Source organism: Oncorhynchus masou, chromosome 7 (assembly GCF_036934945.1).
Source record: "Oncorhynchus masou masou isolate Uvic2021 chromosome 7, UVic_Omas_1.1, whole genome shotgun sequence".
Classification (NCBI taxonomy): Eukaryota; Metazoa; Chordata; class Actinopteri; order Salmoniformes; family Salmonidae; genus Oncorhynchus; species Oncorhynchus masou.
Genome location: NC_088218.1, coordinates 26,160,938 through 26,187,138, shown reverse-complemented (window position 1 = coordinate 26,187,138; position 26,201 = coordinate 26,160,938). Strand labels below are relative to the sequence as shown.

The 26,201-nt window shown below is 40.0% G+C and overlaps 1 long non-coding RNA gene and 1 pseudogene across 1 annotated transcript; one reads left to right on the top strand and one right to left on the bottom strand.

Moving 5' to 3' along the window:
• Nucleotides 1–3,497: 3,497 nt before the first annotated feature.
• On the top strand, nucleotides 3,498–19,043 carry LOC135543059 (uncharacterized). Its single transcript, XR_010456175.1, has 3 exons — nucleotides 3,498–3,610; nucleotides 4,135–4,214; nucleotides 18,641–19,043. It is a non-coding gene; the product is annotated as an uncharacterized LOC135543059 (long non-coding RNA).
• A 974-nt stretch (nucleotides 19,044–20,017) lies between these two features.
• Nucleotides 20,018–26,201, bottom strand: part of LOC135543584 (activin receptor type-2A-like) — a 49,292-nt pseudogene continuing 43,108 nt past the window's right edge.

Sequence of the window (26,201 nt, the reverse complement as noted above, 5' to 3'; positions counted from 1 at the left end):
TTTCGTTGCCAGACAAGGCTCCGCTGATGGCCAGGTGTATCGGTGGTAAGGATTCACTCCATTGTGCTGGAAAGAAAGCTCTGCTGTTGGGACAGCTTTATGTAGGCCCTAAATATTTGTGGGCACCGCTTGTCACCGTTATAGTGCAATCAATGTATTGTTTAGCGTTGTGTAGTGGCTTTGATGGCATGCATTAAAAAAACAATTGGGTGCAGTTTGCCCCACCAAGATTTACATGCTAAAATCGCCACTGCTAAGCACAACATGGCTTCAGAGTGTAAATTAGCAAGAAAGATGAGTTGGCATCAAGTAATTGTCTCTGGCCCTCTCCCAGTTAGGGGGAGTGATGAGCTTTACAGCAGAGTCTCTGGCCCCATCCCAGTTAGGGGGAGTGATGAGCTTTACAGCAGAGTCTCTGGCCCCTCCCAGTTAGGGGGAGTGATGAGCTTTACAGGAGTCCCCCTCCCCAGTTAGGGGGAGTGATGAGCTTTACAGCAGAGTCTCTGGCCCCTCCCAGTTAGGGGGAGTGATGAGCTTTACAGCAGAGTATCTGGCCCTCTCCCAGTTAGGGGGAGTGATGAGCTTTACAACAAAGTGTCTCAACTCAATCGCTGGTTGAAAACCAAAAATATATAATTTGTATATAAATTTACAAAAAAGAAAATTACTGTGTTTTTGTCTTTCGAGCTTCTAGTCTTGAAATCTATATAGCCTACTCAATCACTTGTTATAGCTACTATTTATAGGCCTCCTAGGCCGTATACAGCGTTCCTCACTGAGTTCCTTAAATTCCTATCGGATCTTGCAGTCATGGCAGATAATATTCACATTTTTTGGTGGAGAAGTCCACAGACCCACTCCAAAAGACTTTCGGAGCCATCAACAACTCAGTGGGGTTTTCCCCAACACGTCTCCGAACCTGTGCATTGCCACAGTCATACCCTGGATCTAGTTTTGTCCCGTGGAAATACATATTGTGGATCTAAATGTTTTCCCTCATAATCCTGGACTATAATAATCTGCTCAGACCCCAACCAAGGATTATCAAAAGACGTGCTATAAATTCTCAGACAACCCAAAGATTCCTAGATGCCCATCTAGACTCCCTCCGCCTACCCAAGGACCTCAGAGTACAAAAATTGGTTAACCACCTAACTGAGGATCTAAATGTAATCAGTATTCCCTAAGAGAGGATGGCTTTCACTTCAGCAGTGATGAATTCATGAACTTCTTTGACGAAAATATCATGATCATTAGAAAGCAAATTACGGACTCTTTGAATCTGCATATTTCTCCAAAGTTTTTTTCAAGCACAGAACTGCCAGGACCTAGGATCAATGGAGGCACAAAAGTTTTTTTATATATATATATTTTTTAAACGTCCTCTAAACCTTCCAGCTGCATACTGGACCCTATTCTAACTAAACTACTGAAAGGGCAACTTTCTGTGCTTGGCCCTCCTACAGTGGTTCTTCCCTTAAAGTTGTGTCATACCCATGCTACGGAATAGTATGGCAAGTTTGAGTGCATGGCGTAATATATTACTGTCAGCCATTGTTGCCATTAATGTTAGTTTGACCACCAGAGGGCATCTTTGAGAAGTTATTGAAATTACATGGAGTTGAAGGCTAAGAGTCCTGTTTACTGTAGCTGATTTTTGCATAATTTACTTATTGGCATAAAGGCTAACTTCAGTATATCAATCAATCATTCATTCATTTGTGCATGTCAAAGCACAGCATACAAGTCATCCATGTCTTTAAATACAGTCAAGCATTTTAGTTATAAAATGAAATAACAAAGGGAGCCTTGAATAAACAATGAATAAAGTGCAACATGTCGACTAAAGCAATTGAATTCACGAATGCATTTGACTGATTTTAATATTGGCTGTACTAGAATTTAAAACCTTTTTGTTGTGCTGTTTATACTGTTAGAAATGTTGCATACATTTATTAAAATGATGGTGTTTCTATTCTCAGAAAAACAAAAATGCATTTGACATTAGTCTATGTAGACCTCAGGGTTTCCCTAGGTTACTCTCGACTACTAGTGAAGAGCAAAATAATCCTAACATTTCCACACCCTAATTTCACACCCAAATGGAGATTCAGTGAAAATAAATATCGGATGAATTTATCAAGACCAGGCCCCACGCTTGTCTCAGAGCAGCACGAAACTGTGATGAAATAGTTGACCACACACGGGTAGTTTATTGTTTCAAATCCTACTATAACAATTGGATGACTTTGGGTGTTTCAGTAAGCAAAATTTGTTGCCTTCAAATACTTTATTCCAATAGCAGACATCACTTCCGTATATTCAGTCAACACATATATTTTAAGAATGAAATGGAATATAACAGACCATTTTCAGTGACAGGTGGGTTCAAGGTTTTTAATGAAATGACACTGAGATGTAGGACTTAGAGTCCTGTTTACTGTCGCTGTCTTAACATAACTTACATATTGGCCTAAAAGCCTACATCAATATATATCAATCAATCATTCATGCATTTGTGCATGTCATCACCCCGGACAGCACACATACATCTCGCCTACATCTGCCCAATGTATACATGCTAGATCGGCCGATGTAGGATGGGGTATGGGGGGTGATAACAGACATAATTAATCCTAGGCAACCGTACCACTGTGTGGCTTCCATACTAACGTCTGTGTGATGCCTGCGTGTTAATGAATGTCATAAGGTGCATAGTTGATATTTATATTCATTACATCTCAACCATAACTGTGATGAACTTACCATTTTCCCTGTGCAAGCCGACGTTCCAAAGTAGCCTCCGAGTGTAGCCTACGGCTTGTGTATTTCCTGTTATCGCCAATGGCCTAGAAAAGATGATGTCCAATCTATAGGTAATCTGTCTTTCCTTCAACACCTCATGGCATGTTATGGTATGTTAGACAACCAGACAACCAATAAGAGTTGTGTCCACGGCTTTCAGTTGAATAGAGGAGTTCATAGGCTTTCCCAGAGGGTCCGTGTTATTCGTGATCCTTGGGATGTCTCCACCTCTATCAAGTATGAATATAAATGGTTTAGTGTTAGTTTAGGGTTCAGGGTAATCTGGAGGAATCTGGATAGCAGTGACCGTTCATAGAGTAGGAGACTGGCACAGTATTTGAGAGCTCGGCGATGACACAGACATTCATTTGTTAGTTTTTTTTACAAGTGGCAGAAGCGATTTTTGAATGTCTGCCCCAGTTAGTTTCCTTAGAGATGATGAAAATAATTACCAAGATGTTCTTGATCCAATTGAGGAGTAAGTAGGCTATATTTAAGTTATGATATCTTTAGGAAATATTTGGGGCTACTGTGTTTATAAGTCAAATTAGATTTATTTGAAAATAATACATTTTTGTTGATAAGTTTATAACATATGTATGGTCATATTTCTGATGTTTTATTTTGTTTGTTATTTTATACATTTAATGAATGTATATAATTACTGCCACTAGGGGAGCTGTGACGTCAATGGAATGCATTAGTGAGATCGTGAGGTCCTGGAGATTTCTTTTTCATTCTTGGAGAATGACTAGTTCTGAACAGTAATGTTTTTCCTTCTCATCATTTTACTCTATTAATTCAGGTATGTAATGTGCAAACGTGCAATATGACTCAAAATATTGAGGTAACACGGTTAATTACAAAGTCTCTGAGTTTGATGTTTGAAGGCAATTTTAACCGAGTGAAAAATTGGTTGGTATTTTGGTACCCATTGTAAGTAATGGAGTTAGACAAGGTTGCTAATGGTTTACATGTCAGAGAAGGGATTAAGATGGCGACCAAACTTTCTGTACTTTTTTTCAACAACGTTTTATTTTCTGTGAACAAAGGCTCAGTTTACTTTAGGTAATATATGTAAACATGTGATGTCACAATGTGTTAGTGCTAATATTCGTACAAAAATAGCATTTAACAGTTTTCTAGTTTGATGCTAACTAAAGTTTGCTTGACTAACAGCTAGTTAGCTCTAGGCTAGTTGGTTTTAGTCAACGTCAGCTTACATGTAATGGTTGTTGCATTGTTTCACATAGGTGTCCAGTAATTTAGAGTTTTCGAAATGGACACTGAGTTATATATATATTATGTGTATATGTATGGTGACTCCAGGTTTGGATGAAGGGACCAACGGGACTGCCACGGGCAAGTCCCTTGACGGGTACCAGAAATGGTGGAAGGACAATCTGAAGGTAATTATCTTTGCACACAACAGCAGCGTCCATGCCTCCAGAGTACTCAAGCCTGCTATACGGACGGAAGCCGCAGCTGTTTACTGAGGGAAACCATGCAATTGTATATGAAATTATTGCAAATACTGTAGTGTCGTGTCTTTGGCTATGCCGGATTAAGTGATATGACATGCTAATCTATAAAATAATTTCTCCGTCATTAATATTACCTGATTGAGATAATCATGTAAATGTAATTAACTAGAGAGTCGGGCACCACAAAATAATATTTATAGAGCTGTTATCTTCCGAATAAACTCTTAAAGACCTAGTAATATTTTACATCAATAGCAGTCAATATTAATCGTCATCTTAATTCAGTTTCATCTGAAAGTTCTAAATTCTTGGTTATCTGCACGAATCCTGGCTAACAAGTTGAACCAGCAATACAAAATTGGGTTTAATTATTTATTTACTAAATACCTAACTTATCACACAGAATTACACATACACATAATTAAATCATAACTTGATTACAAATTACATCATAAAGGAAAACGTAAATATTTACTCTGAGCTGCGCTTCGGTAGTTGGTGGTAGATGGAAGGCCGTGTTGCCCCACAGAGTCCTTTGTCCTTTGAAGAATGTCTCTGCTGGTAGTTGTAGTAACGTTGTTGTGTTGTAGACTGGGTACTCTGTCTGTTCCTTCCGAACCTGCGTTTGCATCTGCTGTTGCTAACTCAACGGCTTGGAGGTATCACTTCTATAGTGAATGAGTTCAAAGTTCATACCATTCGCAACCAAAGCTCACGCTGATGTTGACTTCATTCTGTAGTTATTATCTGAATCATTCTGACATCGGACCGTCGTCCTCGGAACAGGAGGTTATATTGTCGTCAAGGGCTTATATAGGAAGGGAGAGGAGGGCGTGTTTGAAAAGTTTTATAGCCCATGTCCCTTCACAGGGGCGGGCCACTGATTGAGCAGAGCCCTATCTTATGAAAACCCAAATCTCACATTTTAGAAGCTAAAATCACATTTCATCCCATCACAAATAATTTCATATTCAAACATTTAAATTGAACAACAATTCCATGTGAATCCGATAACTCGGATGTGTAGACTTTCCACTGTAGAGTTTATGTCATCTTATCATTGTGTGTTTTACTTGCTATATTGCATTTACTTTGCCACCATGGCCTTTTTTTTGCCTTTACCTCCCTTATCTCACCTCATTTGCTCACATCGTATATAGATTTGTTTATACTGTATTATTGACTGTATGTTTGTTTTACTCCATGTGTAACTCTGTGTCGTTGTATGTGTCAACTGCTTTGCTTTATCTTGGCCAGGTCGCAATTGTAAATGAGAACTTGTTCTCAACTTGCCTACCTGGTTAAATAAAGGTTAAATAAAAAATAAATAAAAATCATTGATGAGAATGTCTCAGATGACAACCGAACTGACATCATATTCATTCAGTACCACCGCATATGTTCAATTGTTCGGATTACCAGAATATAGTTCATTTCCCCCCACCTTCTCATGTTCCCAGAATCTCTATGTTAACCAAGGGTTTTTCAAATGTAACATCAGTAGGGTAGAGAGAGGAAAAAGGGGGAAAGAGGCACCCTAAAAAAGTCCATGCCCCTTGCGCCAGTGGCCGTTGTGCCCTTGGCCCAGAATGCTGTGTTGTGCCTTTCTTTATGAGTGCTGCACGGTCCAAAGTGCCTCTCACTCACATGGCTCTCCATCAGGTGATTGGGTCTTTCTCACAGGCTACAAGTGAAGACAGACACAGACAGACACATTGGGGATGCAAATGCATGCGTCCTTATCCAATTCTGAGGTGCATATTGAAGATATTGGAAGAACAAGATGAGTAGGCCTAATGAACAGCAAAAGCACTAGCCTATGTCAATCTACTATCCCCATAGTACAAAAGTTTACCTATTCTGTGCGAAAAATAAACATTCCAAACATAGTTTGGAACAGTTGTGGGATGCAATAAATCCCAAATTAATACAACCACTAGCATATTTTTTTTTACGCAATGGGGTTGACACAACAGATCAAAATGTTTAGCTTAAAATATTGATAAACTATTAGGCTATTTCTTCCCATTATAAGTGCAGCAATACGCACATGGTAAGCACAAATGTTCCATTAGCGGGAAAACACCATTATCAAAAGTGACCGCAAATGCAATTATGCATGTGATGCTTTTATTATAAAAGTGCATTTTTATGGTGAAAATTATCTTCCCCAAACTTGAAACTCATACGCTGCTTATGTATGCCAGTTAGGCTCTAAACCCATTGTAAAGCTTCATTTTAAGAAGTTATTTGGCCACTTTAGTTGTGATACAAACGTTATCATATAAGCCTATGGGCTAGACTACATGAAGTGTGCGACTATGATTTGAAAAAGTTGCAAAAAAAGACATGCCCAGCATAAGGCAAGAAACAGAGCATCATTCACAAGTGATAATATATAATTCACAGGCTAATATTGTCACCCATCAGACTATTCTTGATTTAATCTTGTCTTTACACTAAATCTTATATGTGTGAAATATGTTTTGATTTAGAATGGACCATTATCATGCACCTGTCTCGAAATAGGGTCCGGGAAAAAAATAAATGTAGTCTGCACTTAAATAGCAAATGGAGGACACCTTTCCAGTGGTTCCTTTTCCTGCCAGCCAGGTAGGCTATACTCCTGCTGTAAAGATCAACAATGTGCTTAATAGTAGGAAAGTTCAGAAATAAATATAGTAGGCCTAGTCTATAGAAAGCTAATGGGATTCTCCTCTTTTTAATAGAGGCCATCATTCTGTTTTCTTACACAATTGCATAGCCTTTAGAAATGTTGCGCAACATGAGCTCATGAAGTGTTTGATTAGATTTTCGATTACATTTGCGTTGATGTCAGAGTGATTAGTTCAGCTGTTAGCTGTTTTCACACCATTGATCAGCACCTTCATTTGGAGAGATTGGAAACCTTAATTGGTCTACACGCACAAGTTCTGGTTTAGCTCGTATCTGTTGGAAAGATATCAGGTTGTCTCTGTGGATGGTTTGTCCTCTGACAAATCAATTGTAAGTTTGTGTTCCTCAAGATTCTGTTTTAGGACCACTATTGTTTTCACTATACATTCGGAAACACAATGTCAACTTTCACTGCTATGCACACAACACATAGCTGTACATTTAGATGAAAGAGCAGCAGTAAAATAACAATAGTGAGGCTATATACAGGGGGTACCGGAACAGAGTCAATGTGCGGGGTCACCAGTTAGTCGAGGTAATTGAGGTAATATGTACATGTAGGCAGAGTTATTAAAGTAACGATGCATAGATAATAACAGAGAGTAGCAGCAGTGTAAAAGAGAGGGGGGAATTGCAAATAGTCTGGGTAGCTATTTGATTGAATGTTCAGGAATCTTCGGGCTAGAGGGGGTAGAAGCTGTTCAGAAGCCTCTTTGACTGAGACTTGGCACTCCGGTACCGCTTGCCGTGTGGTAGCAGAGAGAACAGTCTATGACTAGGGTGGCTGGAGTCTGACAATTCTTAGGGCCTTCCTCTAACAGTGCCTGGTAGGAAACTTGGCCCCGGTGATGTAATGGACCTAAGAATTACAATGCACTACATTCTGGCTATGCTTCCCTTTGTAATCTGTAATAGTTTGCAAGTCCTGCCACATCTGTCGAGCGTCGGAGCTGGTGTAGTACGATGCTATCTTAATCCTGTATTGACTCTTTGCCTGTTTGATGGTTCATCGGAGGGCATAGCGGGATTTCTTATAAGATTCTTGGTTAGAGTCCCGCTCCTTGAAAGTAGCAGCTCTACCCTTTAGCTCAGTGCTGATCTTGCATGCAATCCATGGCTTCTGGTTGGGGTATGTACTGTGGGGACAATGTCATCGATGCACTTATTGATGAAGCCAGTGACTGATGTGGTGTACTCCTCAATGTCATCGGAAGAATCCTGGAACATATTCCAGTCTGTGCTAGTAAAATAGTACTGTAGCTTAGCATCTACATCATCTGACCACTTTTTTATTGACCGAGTCACTTGTGCTTCCTGCTTTAATTTTGGCTTGTAAGCAGGAATCAGGAGGATTATGGTCAGATTTGCCAAATGGAGAGCGAGGGAGAGCTTTGTATGTGTCTCTGTGTGTGGAGTAAAGGTGGTCTAGAGTTTTTTCCTCTTGTTGCATGTGGCATGCTGGTAGACATCGGTCCATTGAATCAAACTGATTCAAGTGACGCTTCTAGATGAGCATTTCCTTGTTTTCTTATGGCCTTATACAGCTCCTTGAGTACGGTTATAGTGCCAGCATCGGTTTGTGGTGGTAAATAGATGAAAATTCTCTTGGTAGATAGTGTTAGTCTGTACACCTAATACCATAGAGACAGAGAGAGCTGGGGAGAGCTTATTTCGTGTCCTTATTTCTGTGTGTGGTGTAAAGGTTGTCTATAGAGTTTTTTCCCCCTCTGGTTGCACACTTAACATGATGGTAGAAATGAGGTAAAACGGATTTGAGTTTCTCTACATTAAAGTCTCCGGCCACTAGGAGCGTCACTTCTGGATGAGCGTTTTCCTGTTTGCTTATGGCCGTATACAGCTCATTGAGTGCGGTATTAGTGTCAGCATCGGTTTGTGGAGGTAAATAGACAGCTATGAAGAATATAGATGAAACATCTGTAGGTAGTTAGTGTGGTCTACAGCTTATCATGAGATACTCTACCTTAGGCGAGCAAAACATTGAGATTTCCTTAGATATTGTGAACCAGATGTTGTTTACAAATATACATATACTTGTATGTGATTTTCTGGATTTTTTTTTCTCATTTTGTCTGTCATATTTGAAGTGTACCTATGATGACAATTACAGGCCTCTCTCATCTTTTTAAGTGGGAGGACTTGCACAATTGGTGGCTGACTAAATACTTTTTGCCCCACTGTATAAGCGTATCACATAAGCTGTTACCTCCAGGATAGCATGATGGGCCTGGATCTGACACAGTTTGACAACGTTCTTGATCATGACATTGTTGTACTTCTCCATGGTCCACTTAGTGTAGAGGCCCATCAAGCTTTTCTTGGGGTGCACCAGATTGCGCATGATTCCATTAGTAAAAATGTCTGAATTACAAGGTGCCAAAATGAATGACAGTTGAAGGACACATGACACATTCACAGGTACTCATGGTTGATCTATTTTTTAAAAACATTCAAACATCTACGCTGATCAAATAGAACATGAGTTGGAAGTGGCTGTTATAAATTATACTGAAATGTTGTGTTAAAAATTAGACTGGAATGTAACATCGACTGCTCATGAAAGCTACAGTATATCCTTTCCAATTAATCAGGAGGCTGTAGCTGGGGCTGAATATTACCATAAATTGGCCTGGGCATATCTGTCAATTCATAATAACATTTATTATTATTTTTCCCCCGAACTACCGTATTGCCAATCCATTTTCTGGGCTGCAGTTTAGAAAACATTCTGGATTCTGAAAAAAAACGTTTTAATTGTTTATCCAGTTATGATTATTTTTATTACATCTCTATGAAACTGACAGCAATAAAATATCACATAACAGAAATAGAATATAAATAAAACATTACCTGGAAAGACAGGAATATCTCTCAATAGATCTTTATACTTTCTATATTTACTCATAATGCTGTGGAAGTAGTTATCCTACAGGGATAAAAACACCAGAGGGTTAAGTAAGTAATTAAAGTCAATCAATTACACATAAAGAAAACATTTTCAGCAAAAGCAATCTGACAAGATTTCTTCATATTTTATTTTCTCACAAAGACACAATGAGTCATTCTAATGTAGTCTACAAATGTTTGACTGAAATGGGAACAATGAATGATTCACTTGCTCAGACATTGATTGAAAAAAATACACTTATAAAAGGTAATATCTCACATCTACACTCTTATTCTACACAGAGTTCCTGGTTTAGGAAATAAAAGGAAATTTACCTGATTGGTTTGAGGGTATCTGTTCAATGGGAATCCCTCTTGTAGCAGAGCAGAGAAGACCAAACTACCTTATAGAACCAAATCCTGGTTTGAATTACCATCCACTGAGCCAAAAGGTTATATATCAGAGGATATATATATCCCGAATACCTGACATTTTATTAGATATAAGGAGTAGACATGCTCCAGAAACACATCTCCATAATTTCATATATGGAGCTAGGATATACTTTATAAAGGGACAGTTTCTCTATGCATCCAATCCAGATCTCAGTTTTCAGCCTGCTACCATATGCGTCCAGAGAGATATATGGGCGACATCCCATCGACACTCCCCTGATGCATGCACTCCGCTTATATAATTGTAAATATTTTAAGTGTCAAATAAACTTGTTGACCAATCGGTAAGCCTTCAAAATAAAAGTATGTCATTGACAGTTATGAAATGAATACAAAAAGTAGAATTATGCCATAATTGAATAGATCATGCTAAACAAGGTTGGAATGTTGTTATATAAAAGCCTTACCTATGGATTGTGGATCAATGACATGGGGTATCAGTCTACTCAGTGACACCCAGAGAACATTAGTGTCGTAGCTCTTATTGCGGGACTCTGAAACAACTGTGAAATGAGCCACATTAACTGTCAACCTATGTGTATTGAACACTATTCCCGGGGAAAAACAATACTGTGTGGATGTTTTGTAGTCTGATAACTCTGAGGAGGATGTTGGGGAAAAAACATATTGGGTATTGAGTAGACTGATACCCCATTTCATTGATTTCCAATCCTTAGGTAAAGCTGTACAGTGGAATATGAATGTCAATACACACAATAGGCTGACTGAGGAAGTTATTTCACAGTCACAGTCCCGTGATAAGAGCTACAATGCTAATATTTGTGTAAACGCTTCACAGTTGTGTTCTGTGGGTGTCACCAAGTAGACTGATACCCAATGTCATTGCTTCAAATTCCAACCTTGTTTGACATTATCTAGTCTAAATGTGGCATGATTACACCAATTGTAACCTTCTGCATCACTTTCAAATACCTACATGTACATACTACCTCAAATAACCAGTGCACCCGCACATCGGTACCCCCCTGTATATAGTCTCGCTATTGTTATTTCACTGCTGCTCATTAATTACTTGTTACTTTTATCTCTTATTCTTATTTTTTTAAACTGCATTGTTGGTTAGGGGGTAGTAAGTAAGCATTTCACTGTTTCGCATGTGACTAATACATTTCTCATTTGAAATAGGTACTTTTATTTTGAAGGCAAACCGCAAATTCCACTATTGTGACTAATCCTTATTCAGTGTTGCCAACTTGGCGACACATTTTCAAAAAAGCGACTAGCGACAAATCTAGCGACTTTTTCTGGTGTTATTGGAGACTTTTGGAGTCTCTGAAGTGAAAGCACGTTTCCTTCTTCCTCTTGTCAACGAGCTGCGGGTGCTGCCGTGGGCCCCACCCCCGTCCCAAAGCACTCACAGGCGGCCCAGTCCTCGCGCTGCAGTCAGAGGAGGATATGTTCACCTCCGTGTCCAGACTGCAAATGAATCGCGCATGCGGGAAGCCGCCGCTGGCTGAACCCGCCCTGGTTTACATAAAGAAAAAACAATTAACCTGAATTAGGGCCAGACTAGTTACCATAAGGGTAAAAACCAAACCAAATTAAGAAAACTAGAATAAAAAACAAAACAATAAAAAACGAAGTAACTCCTCCAGTGTCTCTCTTGGGTCACTTTTGCTGGTCCCAAGCCCGGATAACGGAGGAGGAATTGTGACATAAAAAAATACAAGAATCGACAGAAGAAAGTTCATTTGTAGTTCTAAATATATTTACGGTGTTTTTTACTCACTTTTTGTCTCTCCCACGACATTATTCCTCTCTCCTACAACGTCCATCACAATTACATGCACTTGGCTATTTATGCAAATTAGGCGAAGACGTCATTTCGCGACATTTAGGACAGCCAATAGCTACTTTCCTTACTGAGGAGTTGGCAACACTGTCCTTATTGTGGCTAGCTTCACAACTCCATACCCCGGTCAGGTCGAGCCTCACCAGCAAGATGAAGCAAACTGGCTGCTTATAACTTTAGCTTTGGGAAACCATCATCAAGTACCTGGCTAGCTCAATTGGCGAACAACAAGGATTCTTAAATCATTGCTAGGAATAATGAAAATGACTGCAGTTTCTACTGGTCATCGTTTTCAGGCTGGTTGTATTGGTGTTAGCTAGGCACCAAGCTGAAGCTCGCTACCCCAGAAATTGCGGTCGAACAAATAATGCCTTATTACCAATGCGGTATTGTAAACGCATCGTTCGTGGCCGGTGTTTGCAGACTTTTTTGTACAGCTTTGACAGTGCTACTGATAGTAGTGGTGGTGCTTGGCGTGCACGTGCAAATTCAGAACACACAACATTCTATAATAGAACTGTGTTATTTGACATGACATATGACGTGACGTGTATATTTTTTGACTTGCAAAGACCCAAACGGCGTTCCAAAGAGGCGCGCATCTTCAAAGGCGCCCAAGATCATGTCGTATCTCCACAAATGTCACTTGTCTTCGTTTTTCCAATCAACACAATTCACAGTATCATAGCAAAAATCACGGAATACAGTTATTTTGACAGTTCACATGAATCCAATAGAAACGAATCTTGTTCGATGTGAATCACCAGAGAGCAATCATGCAAAATTCACGTTTCATATGACCTAACTAACATGCATCTTCTTCCTAAGGCTTCCAAACCACAATGATTCATAAGCCACCCCCACAAATCAAAGTTCTAATATGCAAAGCGTTCAAATACTGCTTACGAAGCCACTCTTCACTGCAATTCCAAAGTTACACAGTTCCAATACCTATGCAATGCGTTCAATATTACAGATGAAGCCAATGTTCACAGTAATGCCACAATTCCAATAGCTTATGCAGTGCATTTTGATACTCTTCACAGCGATCAAAGCACAGCATTCCACTGTGTTCCAAGTCACATCAAACATTCGCACACAAAGACACTCTTCACGCCAATCCAATGTGAGAATTGCAATCAACAGTGTTCCACTGATGCTTTGCAAACGTTTCCAGAAGAATCTTCATACGTTGCATTGCTCCAAAAATCCATTCGAAACCGTACCCGTATCAGAATTAGAAAATAAAATAAAACTTTGTTATGGCAAGGCTTCCATATAGCCTACTAAAAGGCCACGTCTATAAACGTCTGAATACAGGTTTGATTCCTTTCGCATTTTCATAGAAAAAAGGAGAGTTGTTTCAGTTCAAATGTATTTATTAATTGTCCATTGTTTGTCATACAGATTCCAGGTTGGTAAATGGTCAAATAATGCATAAACAAGTTCCAAGTGTTATGAATGTTTTAAAAAAGTATGTAGTAACATGCAAATTAAATCCCAAAGAAATGGTACCAAAAGCCAAATTAAATCCAAAATAAATGGTAGCAAAAGCCAAATACAATTTCAAAAGAAATGGTAGAAAACTGAAGCTCCACTTCCCATCATGATTTACTGACAATGGTGTAAAGTACTGAAGTAAAAACATTTTAAGTAATTTTTTTTGGTGTATCTGTATTTTACTTTACAATTAATATTTTTTGACAACTTTTACTTTTACTTCACTACATTCATAAAGATAACATACTTTTTACTCCTACATTTTCTCTGACACCCAAAAGTACTCATTACATTTTGAATGGCTTGCAGGACAGGAAAATGGTTTACATTCATGCACTTATCAAGGTACCATCCCTGGTCATCCCTATTGCCTCTGATCTGGCGGACTCACTAAACAAAAATATGCTTTGTTTGAAAATGAGGTTTTGTACATTTCTTTCCACCAATGGTTACTGACAACATCTTTTACCCATAACCATCCATTCCTAATTTAAAAGGTAACCATAGATGTCTACCAGGTGTTACAATAGCATACATAAAAGGCTTCTAATATACATATTTCCATAGACCATATTTCTGGTCACGTGTGTGTGTGTGCGTGCGTGCGTGCGTGCGTGTGTGTGTATATATATAGGTTGCACGGGTGATCTGGAAGGGTTAACACAGGTGAGAGGAGTTCTTACCATATCACAGATACAGCATATAGAATGCATCTCTCTCCACCTTTTGTCTAGGAATATGTGTATTGGAGCTATTTATATTTTATATGCTCCATAAATGGGAACTTTACCCAAAAAGAGTAACGTTTCGGAAAGCTGTTATGTTATGGACGGCTCTCTACTGTGCCAGTGGATTTTCATAGGAAATCGCCGTTACACCTCCTGTACACCCTGTTCACCCACGACTGCAAGGCCACGCACGACTCCAACACCATCGTTAAGTTTGCTGATGACATGACGGTGATAGGCCTGATCACCGGCGACGATGAGAGAGCATTCAGGTAGGAGGTGAGTGACCTGGCAGTGTGGTGCCAGGACAACAGTCTTTACCTCAACGTCAGTAAGACCAAGAAGCTTATTGTGGACTACAGGGAACGGCGTTGGACGAGCACGCCCCCATCTTCATCGACTGGGCTGCAGTGGAGCGTGTCGAGAGCTTCAAGTTCCTCGATGTCCATATCACTGAATACTTTAAGTGGTCCATACACACGCAAACAGAGTGAAGTACAGTACAGAGCAAAGTAAGTGGTCCATACACACGCAAACAGGGTGAACGGAGCGAAGTACAGAGAGATCTTTGATGAAAACCTGCTCCAGAGCGCACAAGACCTCAGACTGGGGTGAAGGTTCACCTTCCAACAGGACAACAACGCTAAGCACACAGCCAAGATAACGCAGGTGTGGCTTTGGGACAAGTCTCTTAAACATTTTAATACATTTTAGAATAATACTGGAACATAACAACATTTTGGAAAAGGTCAATGGGTGGGAATACTTTCCAAATGCACGATATGTAATGAACAAAAAATATGTATGCAACATTCAACAATTTCTTCAATTTTACGGAGTTACATTTCATATATGCGAAAATCAGTTAGTTGAAATGAATTCATTAGGCCCTCATCTATGGATTTCACATATTCATTTTAACATTTTAGGACACTTATCCAGAGCAACTTACAATTAGTGCATTCATCTTAAGATAGCTAGCTTAAGACACCTAGTTCCGACTAGTGACATGAACGCCGCATTATTTATGCTGCTAATAATATTTGCAACATCCTGTCTATAATGTTTTTTTGTCATTGTTATTTTTTTCGCTACCAATTGCTCACACAATGTATGATAATGTTAATACTGAACAATTATTTGGTTGGAAATTTAACTGAGTTCCTAGTTCCTGCTGTGGTTCGTTCCTTGTCAATCATTAGCATTCAGACTATCTTTTATTAAATCATTCAAAAATCTTTATTAATGCAATTGCAGACAGAAGTTGACAACAGGAATATAGCACGCATGTTTCTGAGTAAGTTCTGCAAAATAGAAAAGGGTCCGAGTTGTTTTATTATGCCAACAGTCATATATCTTAGTGATGTCATGAATTACTTACATCATTACCTTCTTCTCATGACACCAAACCCATGCCTACACAGCTATATAAACAAGAGTTTCAGTGTTATCTAAAAGCTCAGCAGTAAATGTCCACTCCCCAAATTGATTTATAGTGTAATGTCTGACCAGTCTCTTATCTCTTACACTCCCCTGCAGAGTTCTGTCTCATAGTCACACATTTCTCAGACCGTTTCTTTATAAGAGGCAGAGACAAGAATATATATATTGTTAATCTGTAGTCTAGGACCCCATACATGTAAGGAGGGAGGGGTCTTATAATCCCTCCCCTTCTATTAATACAACATAAGCATAATCAATTATTATAATACATCAAACATTTGGTACAGCCCCGATCATGACCCCAAGGTGAACCCGACATTCCAACTAGGAAGTTTCCCTTGATTGACCCTCAAGTGAAACTTGAGAATTAGAATTACAAGTGGGAAGTTACTGTATAATGGATAGGTATTTTAAGTATCATCTCACCACATCACATGTTACAGCAATTAGTCAGTCAATAACGTGGAACGCACCCATTGGTTGTTGCATCGTCTTGCCTTAGCTGTGGAACGCGCCATTTCTCTGAATGAGCCCTTTCACATCATGCCGGAAACTCTGACATTTCTGACTTGCTTACTCATTGTAGAAAGATGACACCCGAGTTTCCCACTTGGGAAGTATTGGAATCAACAAATAGGTAGTCTACGCAAATAACTTACTTTAATTTTAACTCTGAGGTCCAGAGTTTCCGTCATGACATGAACGCGCTTTGATATGTTTTAGGCTATTTTCAGACATTAAGGAGCATTCGGTACACCTGGAATATCAACGAATGGCATGTCCATCATTTGGAGAGAAATTACACTGGTCACTCAAAACATTATTAATATAGTATTTATAAAGTATAAATAACCCACACTTTAGATGAGGCCACACAAAAGTATGTAACTAAATGGTTTATTAGGACCTATTTTAAGCATCTTATGAAATGAGTAATGACTAATACATTATGAATAAACGTTTTACTAATCCATTATAATTGCTTTATTGTGTGGAGCTGTTATAAAGTGCTACCCTTGTGTCTTTTGTTTATTTTATTTTATTATTTTATTATAACCCAGTTGTACCTGCAATTCAGCTTGTTGCTACAACTTGTACAATGTTTTGGTGAAGAACAGAAAAACCCATTCTCTCTAAAGTGTCTGTGGAGAAGCATCTCTCTCCTTTTGAGGAAAAGTGTGTCTAGAAGCTGCCAGCTCTTCTTGATCCTCGCTTCAAGGCCTTCTGGTGCCCAGAGCAGGTAGGCTACCAGCAGTAACCAACCTTGCTCCACAACCTCCCCAGCCTGCCATTGCACAAGAACCACCTGCAAAGACAAGCAAGTGTTTTGCCTTGTTCTTACCCCTCAACCTCACTCCTGCTGTTGTCTCCAGAGAGGTATCAAACTACCTCTCTGCTCCTTTCCTGCTTGACATTTCAGATGGAATGGAATGGCAACGCCTCCCTTTTCCCGAAACTATCAAAGTTGACTGCAATGTACCTCCATGTCCCTGCATTCTCAAACCCAGTGGAACGGGTCTTCAGCATCACTGGTAGATCATTCAGGCCTGACCGTTGCTCAATGAGTGACAAAACGTTGATGGATGCTTATCAAATGCAATCACCATCTTAAATGAATTAACCACCATCTAAAATGACAGTTAAAGAACCATAGGATATGACCATGATGTTCATGAAAATTCGGAAAAATAAATGTTCAATAATAAAATAAAATCTGTTTGGTTTACATTTGTACTTTCCATTACTTCGATTGATACATGTTTATGTTTGAAACTTCTTTAGCATAATGGTTATTGTTCGGAATTTCGAATGACTGATGTGCTCAAAGTAAACTGCCTGTTACTCAGGCCCAGAAAATAGGATATGCACATATGGTAGCATTGGATAGAAAACACTCTGAGGTTTCTAGAACTGTTCAAATAATGTCTCTGAGTATAATAGAACTGATATGGTAAGCGAAAACCTGAGGAAAAAACATCCAGAATAACAATTTTTTGAGGTCACAGGCCATTTCAATGCTAGCCTATGGGATATACAAAATAATTCCTCCCAGATTGCAGTTCCTATGGCTTCCACTAGATATCAACAGTCATTTATTTTGATATTAGAAAACCTGAGGATTAATTAGAAACATTGTTTGACTTGTTTGGATGAACTTTACCGGTAACTTTTTTGATTAGTTTGTATGCATGTTGAACCAGTGGATTATTGAGATCATTGGTGCCAACTAAACATACTTTTTGGATATAAAGAAGGACTTTATCGAACAGAACGACTATTCATTGTGTAGCTGGGGCCCTTGGGATTGCAAACAGAGGAAGATCTTCAAAGGTAAGTGATTTATTTAATTGCTATTTGTGTGTTGGTTGAAAAAGTATTTTGATGTGGGGCGCTGTCCTCACATAATTGCATGGTATGCTTTCGCCGTAAAGCCTTTTTGAAATCTGAAAACGCGGTTGGACTAACACGAAGTTAAGCTTTTAAATTATGTATGACACTTGTATTTTCATGAATGTTTAATACTACGATTTTTGTATTTTGAATTTCACACTGCAATTTCACCGGTTCATGCTCCCTAACACGTTGTACATTTTTTTCTTCTTCAATTTTCTTTAATCATGAAGTATTTCATTTTAAGCTATATATTAAGATTCATAACTCTCCAGACCCTTCCTGTCTCAGCCTCCAGTAATTATGCTGCAATAGTTTGTGTCGGGGGCTAGGGTCTGTCTCTTATATCCGGAGTATTTCTCCTGTCTTATCCGGTGTCCTGTGTGAATTTAAGTATACTCCCTCTAATTTTCTATTTTTTTCTCTCTCTCTTCTCTCAGAAGACCTGAGTCCTAGGACCATGCCTCATGACTACCTGGTCTGATGACTCCTTGCTGTCCCCAGTCCACCTGGTCATGCTGCTGCTTTTCTAGGGAGTTTTTCCTAGCTACCGTGCTTCGACATCTGGATTGCTTGCTGTTTGGCGTTTTAGGCTGAGTTTCTGTACAGCACTTTGACATCGGCTGATTTAAAAAGGGCTTTATAAACACATTTGATTGATAACTGAAAGCCCTCCAAACCATGATAATATATATTTTCCAAATAATTGCATATATTCAAATATATTTATTTATTTAATATATATATTTATATATATACCTTCAAATATTATTTATCATTCTGAGAGGTATTCAAAATACTTTCAAATATTATTTGTTTTTCTGAGACCTGTATTTGAATTTCAAAGGAAATAGTTGCCTTTAGTTGGTTCTCAAAGTTGGCATTTGAAATAAACTACAAAGTACAATGATGTTCTGCCCAAGTCTGCTGTGTATGTTGAACTCCAAAGCCATCATACTCCATGGTACTTTAAAGCCTGCTACTACTATCACTATACTTTCCCCACCACTGCTTACTGGTGCTGTAGTTATGAGACAGTGAGCAAGACTGTGTTGAGCTCGGAACTTCAGTTATCATAGTGAATGAGTTTTAAAAAATGGTAGGATTTATTCAATAGATTGTGAGGCAGGGTTACTTTCTTATTACACATCAATGATTTGGCCTGATTTCCCCTTCAGGTCGGTCCATTCATGAACTTTGCCTGATAATTGCGACAAAACACTTGAATGACATCTACGATGAAGAACCTTTGAACTTTCAAATGGTAAGGATGTATGAACAGAAGGTTACGCAAAAGCGGGTATATTATTGGTGGGAATGACTGTACATGCATTTACACCACATTTTCTTTCTAATTAAGTTCCTCCAGAGGAAATCCAATTTTATACATCATTTTGACACAAGCAAGTTGTCATCAAGGTGAGTCCCGCATATCATCATCTCAGTAGAAGACAATTTCCTGCACACTATCCATCATAGGTTTCTATAGATACTTCTTAATAAGGTATCTGCATCAATATTGAAGAAAGGTTTTCTTTCAGTTTGAAGAGAGTCGATATGCTTGTCAAAAAGGTAATATTCTTTAATATTGAGTCCAGTTTGAGGGTTGGTTTTGGACAACCACTGAAAGACATGGGACCCCAAACCATCCCCTCACAGACTGACAATGAATGACCTGATCCAATCCCCCCCCCCCACGTGTATATTTCCTGTGTGTAAATAGAATTATTTGGCCCATTCAATGCTAAATGCTGCCATCTAGTGGTCTGCTTTCAGCACCAAACATTATTAGGTAAAAACAATTCGCAGATTTCAGATGGACATCAGCAGCAATGAGCAGTCACTATACTTTATTTTAGGGACAAAAGCATACAATTTCTCTGTACAATATTTAACATCCACTTCCAACCAGGCATCTGAAAAAGTTTGTTAAATAACTTGCAAAGCATAAAAACTATTGGCAAGTCCACTAGCCAATTGAACAGTCATTTGTGCCAAGTCACACTGTTTGACTATCAGCAAATACAGAACCTAGGTTTAGCTTTAGTGTTGTTTTGAAAGGAAGTGTGTTACAGAAAACACTGTCTGCTGGTCACATACAAGGGATAACATTCTTGCAACACTGCTGGAATATTGTAGCAATGGTATCTCAATGCTGTAGAGTAACATCTGGGGTCTGAGCTAGGATGTCTGAGGTAAAACAATGACCGGTTTCACACTACTGAGCCAACCCAAACCATAATTTGCTGGCTCTGATATTTTCCGATCACATTGTCATTTTCAGCAACTATGGTGGATGCTTAACCAGTCCGACTCGGTTCGGCTTAGTTTGGCTCACCTCAGTAGTGTGAAAATGGTAAAACTATTGATTCAGGGTTTCATTTGAGGGAATTTTCATCAGACCACCTTAGAAAGAAATGAGTCTCATCTGGGGAAGGAAGAGTGACCGTTTTGGGCTATTTGGGTCATAAATTGAAACAATTTAAAAACATAGATATACAAAATAAACAGGTCAAATCTTATTATGGAATAATTAATTCATCAGGGATTTTTTTTGCTTCTTTGTGATATATTCTAAAAACATTAGAAACAACCTGCTATATCCATCAACTACAATCTAAATATGACATGTATATTTACATAATGTGCATTTCAATATTCCAGTCAATCTGAAGTCAAATGTTATTGGGATTTCTGAAGTTTATCTGAAAGAAAATCACCTCTCACAAGAAGGCCAAGGTCTGATCAACTAAGAAGATGGTAGTGTGGTTTGGGGTTTAAAATGTCTGTACAGTGAAATCATCTCTGTACAAGTAGCTGTGGTTGAAAAATAAAAAAAATCAGGTACACAAAATTATACCCTCAAAATACCAGAAATCAGAGGATCACATCATGGCTACATAGTTATTTTTTCTCAAAAGCACATACGACAATCAAAATAATGCAGTAGTACTGTAGTGATTGTATATCTGATTGTTGGTTCACCGCTAACTGCTTGGAAATGTGTGCCCCTTCCTCTCTTCCTCCAATGCCCTTTGCTTGCTAGTTGTATTGCTGAGCACTACAGGGTTCCAGTGTCTAGGGAGGGAGGGAGGGATTCACAGTAACGGCTACCATTCTACGGCTTTCTCAATTAAAATGTCCTTGAATCCTCACATCCCCTCTCCTCCTCCTCAACCATATTAGGCCAGGAGACAGGATGTGAGGAACCAAGGACAGACAAATTGGGATAGAGCCTACATCCGCTGAGAGACCACTGGCCAACTGCAGCCTTTACCCCGAGAGTACAGACACAATCTAGTAATACAGTTGGACCTTCCCTATGTCCGTTCCACTGTCTTTCAGATAAGAGGTAAAGTAATAGTTTGATTTGGCACCTGCCCACCTGCTCTCTGTCTAATACTCAAAAGCTCAGGTCTGCAAATAATTAAAAGATCAATAGACAAGATTAACTGTTTAAAAAAATGCTACAGTGGTGTGAAAGTCGCTCCTGCAGCAATGCAAGTACGTACGCACTTGCACCATTCTGCACGAGTTGCATATACTGTAGTAATTACTGAAAAGCATAGTATTGAATCCCTGAACGTTGTTGTAGTTCCAGTTTAAACACTGACTTGGTGTGAAGAGAGAGAATGCAAAGATGAAGGCATCATCATCCGTGTCAATGTCACCCAGAAGACAAATCTGAGCTCATACAACAAGCTAGAAATGGAACACATTCACAAATCAAATTCCGGAAGGACGACGAGAGACATCCTAGTTTTGCCCAGGGTGGGTCTACAGTAGTAACGTTGTCACACGGATTAAAGGCTCAACCGAGTTGAGATGATAGAGGCTAGAAGTAGAGATGTTTTAACGCTATGGTTGAGATGACACCAGGAAGAGATGGTTCACCCGCGTCTCAAAGCAGAAGGGTAGTAGTTAGGGACTGGAGAGACAGAAGGGTAGTAGTTAGGGACTGGAGAGACAGAAGGGTAGTAGTTAGGGACTGTGAGAGTGAGAAGGGTAGTAGTTAGGGACTGTGAGAGACAGAAGGGTAGCAGTTAGGGACTGGAGAGACAGAAGGGTAGTAGTTAGGGACTGGAGAGACAGAAGGGTAGTAGTTAGGGACTGGAGAGACAGAAGGGTAGTAGTTAGGGCCTGGAGAGACAGAAGGGTAGTAGTTAGGGACTGTGAGAGCGAGAAGGGTTGTAGTTAGGGACTGGAGAGACAGAAGGGTAGTAGTTAGGGACTGGAGAGACAGAAGGGTAGTAGTTAGGGACTGTGAGAGCGAGAAGGGTAGTAGTTAGGGACTGTGAGAGCGAGAAGGGTAGTAGTTAGGGACTGGAGAGACAGAAGGGTAGTAGTTAGGGACTGGAGAGACAGAAGGGTAGTAGTTAGGGACTGGAGAGACAGAAGGGTAGTAGTTAGGGACTGTGAGAGCGAGAAGGGTAGTAGTTAGGAACTGTGAGAGACAGAAGGGTAGTAGTTAGGGACTGGAGAGACAGAGGGGTAGTAGTTAGGGACTGGAGAGACAGAAGGGTAGTAGTTAGGGACTGGAGAGCGAGAAGGGTAGTAGTTAGGGACTGTGAGAGCGAGAAGGGTAGTAGTTAGGGACTGTGAGAGCGAGAAGGGTAGTAGTTAGGGACTGTGAGAGCGAGAAGGGTAGTAGTTAGGAACTGTGAGAGCGAGAAGGGTAGTAGTTAGGGACTGGAGAGACCGAAGTTTAGTAGCTAGGGACTGTGAGAGCGAGAAGGGTAGTAGCTAGGGACTCGAGAGAGACATAAGGGTAGTGGCTACAGACAGGGTGAGAGAGAAGGGTAGTAGCTACAGACAGGGTGAGACAGAAGGGTAGTAGTTACAGACAGGGTGAGACAGAAGGGCAGTAGCTACAGACAGGGAGAGACAGAAGGGTAGTAGCTACAGACGGGATGAGTCAGAAGGGTAGTAGCTACAGACAGGGTGAGACAGAAGGGTAGTAGCTACAGACAGGGTGAGACAGAAGGGTAGTAGCTACAGACAGGGAGAGACAGAAGGGTAGTAGCTACAGACAGGGAGAGACAGAAGGGTAGTAGCTACAGACAGGGAGAGACAGAAGGGTAGTAGCTACAGACAGGGAGAGACAGAAGGGTAATAGCTACGGACAGGGTGAGACAGAAGGGTAGTAGTTACAGACAGGGTGAGACAGAAGGGTAGTAGCTACAGACAGGGTGAGACAGAAGGGTAGTAGCTACAGACAGGGAGAGACAGAAGGGTAGTAGCTACAGACAGGGAGAGACAGAAGGGTAATAGCTACAGACAGGGTGAGACAGAAGGGTAGTAGCTAGGGACTGGGAGATAAAGATGAGTAATAACTAGGGGGTCAAGAGAGACAGAAGAGTAGCTTCCTGAGCTTTTTTAAAAAGAAGATCAAAGGATAACCAAAAGGCATGCTCACATCATTAAATACTCGGTTGACACAGCAAGCCAAAATAAGTGTTTAAAAAATAATAATATCATTTTCAATGATTTAGGGGATTATTGAAATACTCTTAAAATGTAGGATTAAAATGTTTACAATAAAAACAAATTAAAACAGCAAGGAAGGACAAAATAATGCTCAAAAAGAATTCTCGCAAAGAAAAACAAGAAGGCTCGCATAAATGCATGGTCATACATCTCTCCGCAGACTAGTTTTAAAAACTGTGGTGATACTTATTATATTGTCACCTGCCACAGCTGTACAGTATATAGTTCAATAATACCAAAGTAATGATGTCATCTGAATATTTTACAGAGAGATTGTTGTAATCATAGAAATAGAATTAACAGAACTAGAAACAATAGTAGTTCTACTTCTATGGTTGTAGTGTTGTAATGAAGATGGAGCTGAGGTATACCGTGTTGACTTGAGGGAGGTCTATGGTTTTGCTTTCGAAGTAGTAATGCTTGGAAATGGACCCCCCCCCCTAAAATAAACCTTGATTACCATTGTTTTGATATTATGTACAGCAGCAGTACACATGACATTCAGAAGCTGTTTCTTATTGGCATTACAATTGTCATTAACATTATCATATCAACACAGAAAGAAAACAGCAAAGGAATTTTAAAACAAGTTGCCCTTTTCTTTTCTGAGCTGTGAGAGTTCGTCTTGTAGAGTCCATACTCTTCCTCTTCTTTTTCTTAGAAAATAGAACAGAAGTCTGTTAGGAGGTCCTAGTGTTTTCTTCATATAGAAAATATCCCTTTTGCCCAGCTCACAGGGTTTGTTACGACCTAGTGGATTCTTTTTGACAGTTTGAGGCTCGCTATGGGAGTCCAACACATCATGATACTATGAAGTGGGTAGAAACCAAACCAGTATTGGTGGGCACAGCCAGGTATTTCCTGAATGACAGTAGTGTAGCGCACAGCACTAAAACGACACCACGCCAGCACACCCATCTGAGGGGGTCAGGGGTCAGAGTTTAACCCGGGATCATCCAGAGTTCATGATCCTGAACGGGCCACTCTGGTTGATCAATGTATACCTGAAAACATCCAATCAAAATAGCTCCATGTCCACCACCTGACACGTCCAGTCAATGTTCGTCCATTCATAGGCTGGACTCTTTGGGAGGGAAGTCCACGTTGGTCACCATGGTGACGACGGTGACAATCTCCTCGGGGGCGATGATGTTGGTCTGGCGTTGCATCTGGATGATGCGTTCCTCCACGCAGCCCGCCGAGAGCCTCGCCTCGGCCTCGTGATCCCAGCACTCCTCGATGGTCTCACACAGCATCACCAGGCCCTGGGACAAGCATTAGAGTATATATATATGGTCATTTAAGCAGAAGCTTTGATCATACGCAGGAACTGAACCCATAACCCTGATGTTGCTAGCTCTATGTTCTAACCCATTTGGTTTCCAACCTTTTTCGGTTACTGTACACTAACTGAATTTTGCTCTGCCCAGAGTACCACTGAAATACCTAAGTACTACTTAGGTTGTTTTTTGTGGTATCTGTCCTTTGCTATTTATATTTTTGCCAACTTTTACTTTAATACATTCTTAAATAAAACAATGTACTTTATAATCCATACATTTTCTCTGACACCCAAAAGTACTCGTTACATTTTGACAGGAAAATGGTTTGCTTAAAATGTGAAACAATTTTTACTTTTAATACTTAAGTATATTTTAGCAATTCCATTTACTTTTGAGTATATTTAAAACCAAATACTTTTAGACTTTTACTCAGTTTTTACTGGGCGACTTTCACTTGAGTCATTTTCCAAGAAGGTATCTTTACTTTTACTCGAGAATGACAATTGACCACCACTGGTCTTCACTCACTATGTGTTTCTGCCAGCACTCTCTGAGGCAGGGCCGTAGCTTCTTGTGGACCACCACCTCCTGCATGTCCTCTAGAGACGGGTGCTGGCCGACCTCCTCCTCAAGGGCAGTGTGTACTCATCCACAGGACCTGCAACAAAACACACACACACTGCATGAGAATACAGAGAAAACACACACACACACACACACGGTGAGTCCTTTGGGATCACATTCGGCACTGTAAGTATTCTGGTCACTTCCGTCAGCTCCACATGGAGTCAGCAGTCGGCCGTGTCACTGATCCTTACTGAGACGCACAAGGTCAACATACCCGTTGCAAACACACGAGGACACACACACACACACACGTTTTTCTCTCACCGTCTGCAGCGGTGCAGCGAGCGGTCAGCTCCCACAGCACCAGCCCCATGGCGTACATGTCTATCCTCAGGAAGGAGTCTCTCTGGAAGTTGATGGCCCCCTCCAGCACCTCAGGGGCCATGTAGCGCCTCGTGCCCACCTTGAGAAGCATGACACAAGGCTACAAGGTTACACTCTGTCTCATGTCAACAACACACTGCCCTAAGTTCACTCCGAAATCAACGTTTGTCCGATATTTACACGCCTCTTACGGACCTCAATTGTGGGATATTACACCGCTTCTGAAGTCTGAACATGTATTTGATTTTGAAGTGAACTACAGTATCACAACATTTGCGGA